The sequence below is a fragment of the Ptychodera flava genome, chromosome 18 (genome assembly GCF_041260155.1).
Source record: "Ptychodera flava strain L36383 chromosome 18, AS_Pfla_20210202, whole genome shotgun sequence".
In the NCBI taxonomy this organism is placed as follows: domain Eukaryota; kingdom Metazoa; phylum Hemichordata; class Enteropneusta; family Ptychoderidae; genus Ptychodera; species Ptychodera flava.
Window position 1 is genome coordinate 31,577,272 of NC_091945.1, and position 9,541 is coordinate 31,586,812.

Here is a 9,541-nt window from a genome sequence, read left to right on the forward strand (position 1 = left end):
ATGAGCAAAATCAGAAAGCGAAAAAAACAGAGCCCGTAGCGGCTCCCTCCAGAACCGTTCCGACAGGGGTTCCGGGGGGAGGGGAGGGGGGTGTTCCCAGCTCCTCTACATTGCATGAGATGGAGTAATACATAATTTTATTTATTATGACTAATGTTAAACCTGTTAAAAATATCCATAGCTGTTCTCCAACTCCCCCATATTTTATTTTTATTTTTCTATTTTATATACTAGTCAGCAATCATGGATACTAAAACAGTTGTAAACACAATGTACGATGGTATTGTAATCGCGGGACTTAGGATGGGATATCTTATGATCTCCAGCAAATTTCTGAAAATAGAGGTGGGCGATCCAAGTCGTCCAAATTTAACTCGATTGGCAAAATTAGGCGGTGCGACTGCTGCCGCGGTTGCGACCAAAGATCTCCTTGAACAGAAAAATATTATTCCTGCAGAACCTTATACTTTGTAATAATATTCATCGAACACTTATACTTAGTAATATATACATACAACGTACAACGATGATCATTTGGATTGTAAGCAAAACAGGCGAACCGGTTACTGTTAATTTTAACCCTAGCATTGACATGGCACAGTTTACTAAAATAAGACTGCTAGAGTGTGGACTATATAATTCATGGCATAACATAACGAGGGCGAATAATGTACTAAAATATCAAGAAGGAAACGACCCAAAAAATAAGACAACAAAATCAATACGTCCGGGTAACTACAATATTGATACGTTAAACAAAGCAATCGGGTTGAAGCAAAAAATTAATTTTGAAAAACATCTGCCGACAAACCACGTTCTCTTACTTTGGCTAAAGATATTAAAGTCTATTTCAATGCCACAGGTAGCTTCGCCAACGTCGTCGGCTTTTCAGATAAACCTGAGGACAACCCCGTGACAAAAAGTACTATGAGTCCAGGTCGAGCAGATTTCTTAACAGTTACTAAATACATAGTTCATTCAGATGTCGTTGATGTTACTGGAAATTATGTTTCATTTGGCTCTGGTGAATACATACAGGGAAAATTATCGGACTGTTTACAAATACTTCCCGTCAAGGATACAAAAGAAATAAGTGAAAAGGTCACCTATGATTTTAAAAACGGAGCACTTTCCATGCCATTGAGAAAAGGTTCAGACCATATGAGTTCAATGCGTATTTGGATAACAGATCAGGATGGAAACATGATCAATTTCAATAACTGGCCAACTAGCTTTTGTATTGAATTGCTGTAGCCCTACCGGTGTAACCCTATCGGAAGATAAACCATCCCACGACCAATCCTCCAGCAATATAAATCATTTCATATTTCTTTTGCTCTTGACTTGGCTGATAATAATCTGAGAATTGAACTGCCCCTTCGGAACCGTTCCTAAAGGGCCTGACGTAGAGTTGCTTTGCACCGCTTCTGCTTCTTCCAGGATTTCTGCATCTGTATCTCTTAACTCTGCCGCAGCATGCGCGTCCTTTGCCCGATTTTCTCTTTCCCAGTCAGCCTGGAGTAATCTTTTTTCTGACCAGACGTTGCGATCATGTTCAAATTTTTCTAATGCTTTATCATGTCGGACTTTCTCTTCAATAAGAGCATCACCATTCCCGGAAAGCTTTTGTCCGATAATATTTCCTCCTGTGAATGCCGTTGCATTTAATACAGCACCGAGAACTGTCATTCCTATAGCTGAAGCCATGGTTGTGTATTGTATATTACAAGGTATTATTTTAATTTTCACTGTATATAGGTCCCTACGGAGTAAATTATGTCTGGTCCAAGTAACTTCGGTCTAGGTGCAATTCACGTACAAAATCTCGAGCTCGAAGATCTGAGTGATGTTAAAGTTAACAATAATACTAAGATAGCAGGTAATCATAATAAGGATTACGTCCTTTGTTATAAGGACCGCGAGAAACTTTTTGTCTTAGCCTCTGCCGCGGTGCAAACCCACGAGCATGCTGTAGAATTTTCCGAACTGAAAGACATCGATGAGTCCATAATAGACGCTACAAAGGCTTCGAATGATCCAACTCCTTTGCTCTGACGTGGGATGGGGATAGTCAGAAATTCATGCCTTATAATGTGCCGCGTAACATCTTAGATATATTGGATAGTGAAATTGCTGGTGGAGTTACTGAACTGCCAGGAACTCCAAATGTTATTTATTTCGATAGCAATGTTAACAAGTACAAGTTGCTAGATTTTCGTAGTTGGCTTACTCCTACGAATCCATACATTGCACTTCTTGGTATACCGATTCACCTTAAAATTAGTCCTCTTAATACAATAATGTCTTCAGATAATACACTAAGAAGGTGGATAAACGAGGGGGAGAATTATTGCTCATACAATGCTAGCGGGGTTCCAGTAAGATTATTTTGGGACACAACTTTAAAGAAACTGGGTCTGAAAAGTGTCGGTGATGAGGCAGCTGAATTAACTTTACAGACAGTAAATCAACAGATGACTGATAATATGAAAATAATTGAGCATGGTACAGTTCTCATTAGATGTGTAAAGTTAGCTACGGGAGACGAGTTTGATGATTTGGTTGGATATTACGCTATGAAAACAGATAACAGAACAACTTGTGATATTATTATAAGTATCGATAAAGATCGGGGAGGGGAAATGAGTATTGAATGTTTTGTTGGTGGGAATAGAGTAGAGAACGACTTAGGAACTACATTTGTACGTAGAGATAAAAGAGTGAACACTTTAGATATCAGTGTTATTCATCTGAAACGTCTCATTTTTTGCTCACGTGTGAACACGTGAGCATATGTCGCAGCGATGTCTGTCTGTCTGTGTGTCTGTCTGTCTGTCTGTTGGTCCATTTTCTCAAAACGGCTGAACGTATTTCAGTCAAATTTGGTAGACATCTTCAGAATTCAAATGGCTAGAACTGAAAAGGTTTTGGTGGGCGTGGCTTGGATATTAATGAAGTTATGAAAGTTTTAATTTTTCTGTTACGCCGCGTATGACAAGTGAAAACAATCGACTGTTTGAGGGCGCTGTGAAATGTGCTTGTCCAGGTTGGCTACAGCTGGATACATTTTACCCACAAACCCTAGCGGCATAAAGCCAGTCTTACTGCACTTACTGTACTTGTACATTCGTCTCCCCGCCATCGTCGCGTAAATCAAGTTATACCGCCGTATCATAACGAGCACATAGTTCTTCGCTTGTCTCCACAGCCTTTCTGTGCTGTGAGTACGCTTATCCGGCTTTTTGCTGTACAAATTCTGAAGCGTGATTTTGATGGACTGTCGGTGTGGTGTCGGTAAGTAATTCAAAGTAATTTGTGTGTGATGTGTTGATTCTATGTCGTGATTTGATGTATGCACCTTTGTTCGATACCACGATTTGACTTGGACGCTTTGAGTTTACGGTTGAGAAAGTGAATAGTACGGTACATGCATCAAAAGAATTGAGAAGGAGCGCGACTGTGACTCGATCGCGACTGGGAGCTGTAGTTCCGAACTTGACTTTTTCATGGCATAGATTTGTACGGTCGGCTCTTGCCCTGCTGTGTTTCGGGCGTTACACGGCCCCGCCACTATCATCTACATCATCACATCTTTCATCTAGTCTAATGAGGTCTTCCAAATCCTTTGTATTCATTTAGACCCATATTTTTTGAGCAACGGCTTTTGAGATTTTCTGGCGCACGTTTGTTGGCTCATTATAAAGTGAGTCTTGGGGTCGACTGTTCAGAGATGACAGCTGTAGTTGCTTCATTGTAAGAAGGCAGACAAGGCCCTCTGTCACAAACCTTAAAAAGTCTGTAGCATGATTGAAAGAATCCATTACTTTACGCTTCACTGTTCTGTGATTAAATGTTTTCTTGGCGTGCGCCAATGTCAGCTACGCTGGCTCCTCTGTAGAATTCATCCATTAGATGTGGTGGGGCCGTGTAACACCTGAAACACACAGCACGGTACGCAGAGCTAGCTAGGTCGGGTAGATTTCTGTGTACGCTGCACTGTCTCCAAAACCCACGTGGGTCCGGCCCGACAGCGTATCCCTTAGCGTACACGAGAGGTCCTGCACGAAGAATAACAACTTGACTGGTGTCAATGTTATTACTATTTCATAAAAATAGTCCACGTAAAGATTGTTTTGTGACAATCGACGAGAGTCATAGGCTGGTTAGGCTAATTTTGTCGTGGCACCTAATTTTGTCGTGGCAAAGCCATAGATTAGGGTTAGGGATTTTAGATTGGGCAATAGTTTTCGTTCTCGTAGATGTCGCGGGGACATGGATATTCTAGGTACACTGGTAGCAATGATGAATAGTTACTATTATTGTTTGTGTATAGGGTCTGTTGTGGTGCTCCGAAAGGGTTTCAGGTAATATTTTCATGATATCGTCATAATAATATGTCTGATCATTTACATACTTTTTTAGTTTCCTATAATGTGGGACAAGCTACTGAATTTCGATGGTTGGTACTCAGTGGCAAAGACTTTGCTCGGAAAATGCGTTACCATCAAAAGCGAATAAGAATGTAAAATGCCCCCAAAAATCTTCCAGACCCCCCCCCCCCAGGATATCAAATGGTCCACCCCATAGGTGGGAAGGCTTGTATAATGAAAAAATGACATTTATTCATCATATTCATAACTTCCAGACAAATATTGCTTGCAAGATCCTGGTAGTAGGCCACCACTGTAATTGTTGATAGATCAATAAGGTATCTGCTAAAGTGCGGGCTGCGGGTTGCGGGCTGCGGGCTGCGGGTTGCGGGTTGCGGGCTGCGGGTTTTTAGAATTATGGCTAGATTTCTAATATATGTAATATGGCATTTAGTATATAAGAAATAAAACCTTTAGAAGGTGTCTATTATCAATAATCATGATCAGGTCTATCGTACAGTATCCCTTTTCCCGCCAAGTCCATATTTTCAACATCAGGTCAAGATGGTTAAAATTATGAAACACAACATATTCCATATTGTGTATTTTAACATAATACTGTACATTTGAAGGCTGTTGAAAACATATATGCTGTAAATTGATTTTTTGGACTAAAGATGCTATAACAGACCATACCAAGTGGGTGAAAATACGTCATGTTCTGAAAAAAATCAAAATCTGCTAAACTAAAAGCGGCGATTCCGAGGACCAATTTATTTGTTCCGAGCTGCCTGGCCATCACAAATAATTTGGGATCTGAAATCACTTTTCTTTCTTGCCATGGATGTGAGTGAGAAATAATACCAGACTGACAAAATAAATTCGCGCCTCGGAAATGTCGCCACTTATCGCGGAATGAAAATTGTTACATTTCTAGTATCAGGCCATAGGAAGTAAATTCTTTGTAATGCATCTATTCACAATTCGGTTCTAGGGCAACACATACAGAAAATTAAACAATGCCTACTTTAATGCAATGTGTAAGGAAAGATTTGACTTCAAAAAGCGTAGAAGTGTTGTGTATTTAAATGCCGTGTATTTTTCATGAAATCTTTAAAAGAAAAAGACGTACGACAATGGACTTAGCTTACTTTGCCGTTTCGGTTCAACCGAGGTCACGACCACAGAGAACGACATTCTGCTAACATTTTACGCGATAATTTCAGCGGGAAAAACACGTCGGTGCGTTGACTTATTTTCAGGAATCGATCTAATAGGAATATTTTTGGATGAGTTTGTGTTCTGCAGCTCTCAATAATTGTGTATCTCCTAATATCATGAACATATTCTATAACTTGCACCTGCAGCATGATAGTCGCTCCATATGCATTTGATCCAGCGTGACTATGAGTGTTTCCTAGGACTATTATCGTGTTCACCACAATAAAATAATTTTAAACGGCATTGAAAACGATTCTGAAAATTGTGCTTTTATCGGCGGTTGAACTAATCTGAAGTGTGAGAAGGGCATGGCATTCTATGAAAAAGTAACAAATTATTAGGCGTGTCGAGTTTCAACGAACCGAAGTTCATCTCCCAGTTCATCTGTGCTGTCAACGATCCGAAACTTACTTTTAAACTATCCGTCCTAATCATTACATAAAAAGTTAATATAGCGAGTTGTTGTGAAATCTGTCTTGTGTTCATATTATACTCATCCGTGTTCAGTCATATCATTTCGAAAGCTTCGATCGGCAGTGCGCTGTGCAACGGCGAATGTTGGATGGGAAATGGATATTCTGACGTTGGTGGTGCTTTACCAGATGTAAGCTAAAATAACGGCATTATTCAAGAAGTTCACGGCTTTTATTCCATAAACAAATACATCTAGATACTATTTTAGCATTTATTCTATCTACTAGCGAAAATGATACCAAAAATCACACATTTTTTCATGCCCGCAACCCGCAGCCCGCAGCCCGCAACCCGCAGCCCGCAGCCCGCAACCCGCAAAATAGCGCATCCGGATCAATAAAGCCTGTCGGCTGGTAGGAACTGATCAATTAGTGTGTGTGTGTAGTGTGGAGATTTCCTGACTTTCCATCCTGTAAATTTTGACAATTTTCTAAAGTACAGCTTGTAAAAAATTACACAAGTTTAGTAATATGCAGATTAATTTTAGTGCCCTTTCTTATCCAGCTTTGAGTGTTCAATGAATCATTATGAGGACAAAATGGTAATGTGATGAAATGTCACAGGACAAAGTGATGATAAACCATGAATTCATTTATATTCATGAAAAGTATACTCTATGAGTGAACTAATGAGGTTTAAATGGGTCCTAAAGATAAACTTAATTTGATGAGATTTACATCCGTGTGTTGCCCTTATATTTCATTAAAACAAAATGACATGTCATACACACATCAAAAACATTAAGATAGCTATTTGAAGAGATTGTTGGACATGGAAGTTGTGTGAGAAATGTTAACAGAGCTTTCGATAATGTTGTATCACTGTTCTAGTAAATGATATGGCACTTCATGGAGTCAACAAAATTTATGACAGTGGTCATTTTAATCCTTGGTGTTATGTTTTTTTTTCATTTGCAGAAGTGGTCTATTGATGATTACATCACCACAGGGCATTCATTAGGACATTCCAATTAAATCCACATATTTTTTGTGTGAGTTCATTCACTTTTGCCATTCTTTGTTAGTCCATGCAGCTTTTCATTGTGTGTGCATTCAGGCATCTAGGTAGATATTTCAGACATGCCCAAACCGATTTCAATTTGTTCTTTGATACTATCAATGCCATCAGGCAGCCATTATGTTATATTTTGTGGCCATTCACAAAGATATGTCTGACATACCTGGACCAATGTCATGCAAACTTGCCTTTGTAGGAATGGTGTCGTGTCATCAATGATGAACTTGTTGGTCAATAATTTCCATGAAAAAAATGGAATAAGTTCTTTACATGTTGTAAAACATCAAATTCATCTTTTTTGCCAATTTTTTTCACTGGTACAAATATGTATATTTAACAGGATGCAATGGATGTCTTACTTTGATTTTTTGTTTCTTTAACAGATTATACCAGGAGGCCATATACGTGGTGACATTCACTCGCCCATAGGAGGCACAGCAATAACTTGCCCACAGGAGGCGCAATAATAACTTGCCCATAGGAAGGGCGCAATAATAACTTGCCCATAGGAGGCGCAATAATCATTTGCCCATAGGAGGCGCAAACAATAACTTGCCCAAAGGGGTACAACACAATCACTTGCCTATAAGAGGCACAGACTGCCCAGTTGAGGCACAGTTGCCCATAGACGGTACAGACTGCCTGTAGAGGCGCGTTCAAGATCACAAATTGATAGTCAACAAGCATTGGTTACAACATTGCTGATAGTACTTTGAGCAAACACTGTTGTGGTTAATTTTGCATTTAGATCACAACTGATTTGACATTGATAATATTCAGTATTAACTTGCAGAAGAAAAAAATAAGGCAGTAAAGTTTTGTCTTTGTCTTCCTCAGTGTACATTGTGAAATTATACCGTGAATATTTAACAGCACACAAGTTAGTGCTCTATCATTTACTTCCTGATAGGAAACAAGAGTATTGTTTACAGGCAGATTATTTGCAATCAAATAGAATTACTTCAGCGTACTGAATATATAAGGAAGACTGACATTTCTCTACAATTTCTGAAAATTGGCATTCATTTACTTCATAATAAACAAGAACAGTCATACCACATTCTATCATTGTCTACTTATTACTGACAACCCTTTTAACTGCTTTTTTCTGTCTAGGTCCAGCTTCCCCAATAAAGTTGGACCTAAATTTTGTAGTGAAAGGGTTCAACGTCTAAACTGCACAATATTGACAAGCAATAACACATTCATAGTCTACAATCTCAACAAACACAATCATTCTTTCATCAATACTTCAACTTTTAAGGTTTCACTTTTCATAGCATCAGAAGAAATCAAGGAAGCAATAAGCAACATCAGTCAAATTATTAATTTTCTTCCTATACAAGTGCTTGAATTGACTGTAAGAACTTATTATAATATTAAGCACACCCATAACACAACGTTACTATAAAAGTACAATGAGAGTAAAAAAACTGAGCATAAAAGCAAAAAATGAAAGAAGTAAATTGTACATGCAACGAAAAAGACAGTTGCAGACTCCTCACAGATGTTACACAAAGGTTAATGTCGAAGGTGATGGTAATTGCTTGTTCCGTGCTATAAGTCTAGGACTCTATGGAACACAAGATCATCATCATGCAATAAGAGTACATACTGTTGACTATGTAATTGAACATTGGGACAGATATGAGGATCCAGTTAAAGGTGAATATGAAAGATGGCATATTGTCTCTCAAGATGACTATAGGCAGTATATGTCCAGATCTGAACCAGGTAATGCAACTTATGGAGGGGACATTGAAATAAATGCTGCAGCGCTTGCATATAACATTAATATTGCAGTTCATCTTGACACTTTAAGTGAACCATTAGAGACTGTTGGTAATTCTTCTGTAAGTATACATCTTTTGTATCATGCAATCCGTGTTGAAGGAGAAATTGATAGTGGTCACTATGACTTTCTGCAAAGCACAGAGCAAAATTTGTCACAAGCAATAAATGTAAACAGTTTTGGACCAGTACAAACAGAGAAATCTATGCCGCAAAATGAACATTGTGTAAATTATAGAGAAATAGAGAAACAGAGAGACATGATTGCCAAGAGAGAAAAGAGAGAACAAATAGAGTTTAGGCAAAGCGAAAACCAAAGAGATTTAACAGCCAAGCAAAATAAACGAGCTGATCCAGCATACAGGCAAACTGAAAGGCAAAGAGATATGAATGCTAAGAAAATTATGAGAACTGATGAGCTGTACAGACAAACTGAAAGGCAAAGAGATGTCAATGCTAAGAAAACTATGAGAGCTGATGATGTGTATAAACAAACTGAAAACAAGAGAAACAGGACATCAATGAAATTGAGACGGTGTGATGATGAGTACAGAGAAAATGAAAGGGAAAGAAATGCTAATGCTAAAAAGACAAAGAGAACTGACCAGGTCTTCAGGGAAAGCGAAAAGATCAGAGATGCCAATATTAAAAGTATTAAAAGAACTGAT

At 38.6% G+C, this 9,541-nt stretch overlaps 1 long non-coding RNA gene across 1 annotated transcript; it reads left to right on the forward strand.

The window, feature by feature from the left end:
* The first annotated feature begins 3,106 nt into the window (after window positions 1-3,106).
* LOC139117376 (uncharacterized) lies at window positions 3,107-8,142 on the forward strand. The gene is made up of 3 exons (XR_011548521.1): window positions 3,107-3,294; window positions 6,983-7,056; window positions 7,466-8,142. It is a non-coding gene; the product is annotated as an uncharacterized lncRNA (long non-coding RNA).
* Window positions 8,143-9,541: the final 1,399 nt, after the last annotated feature.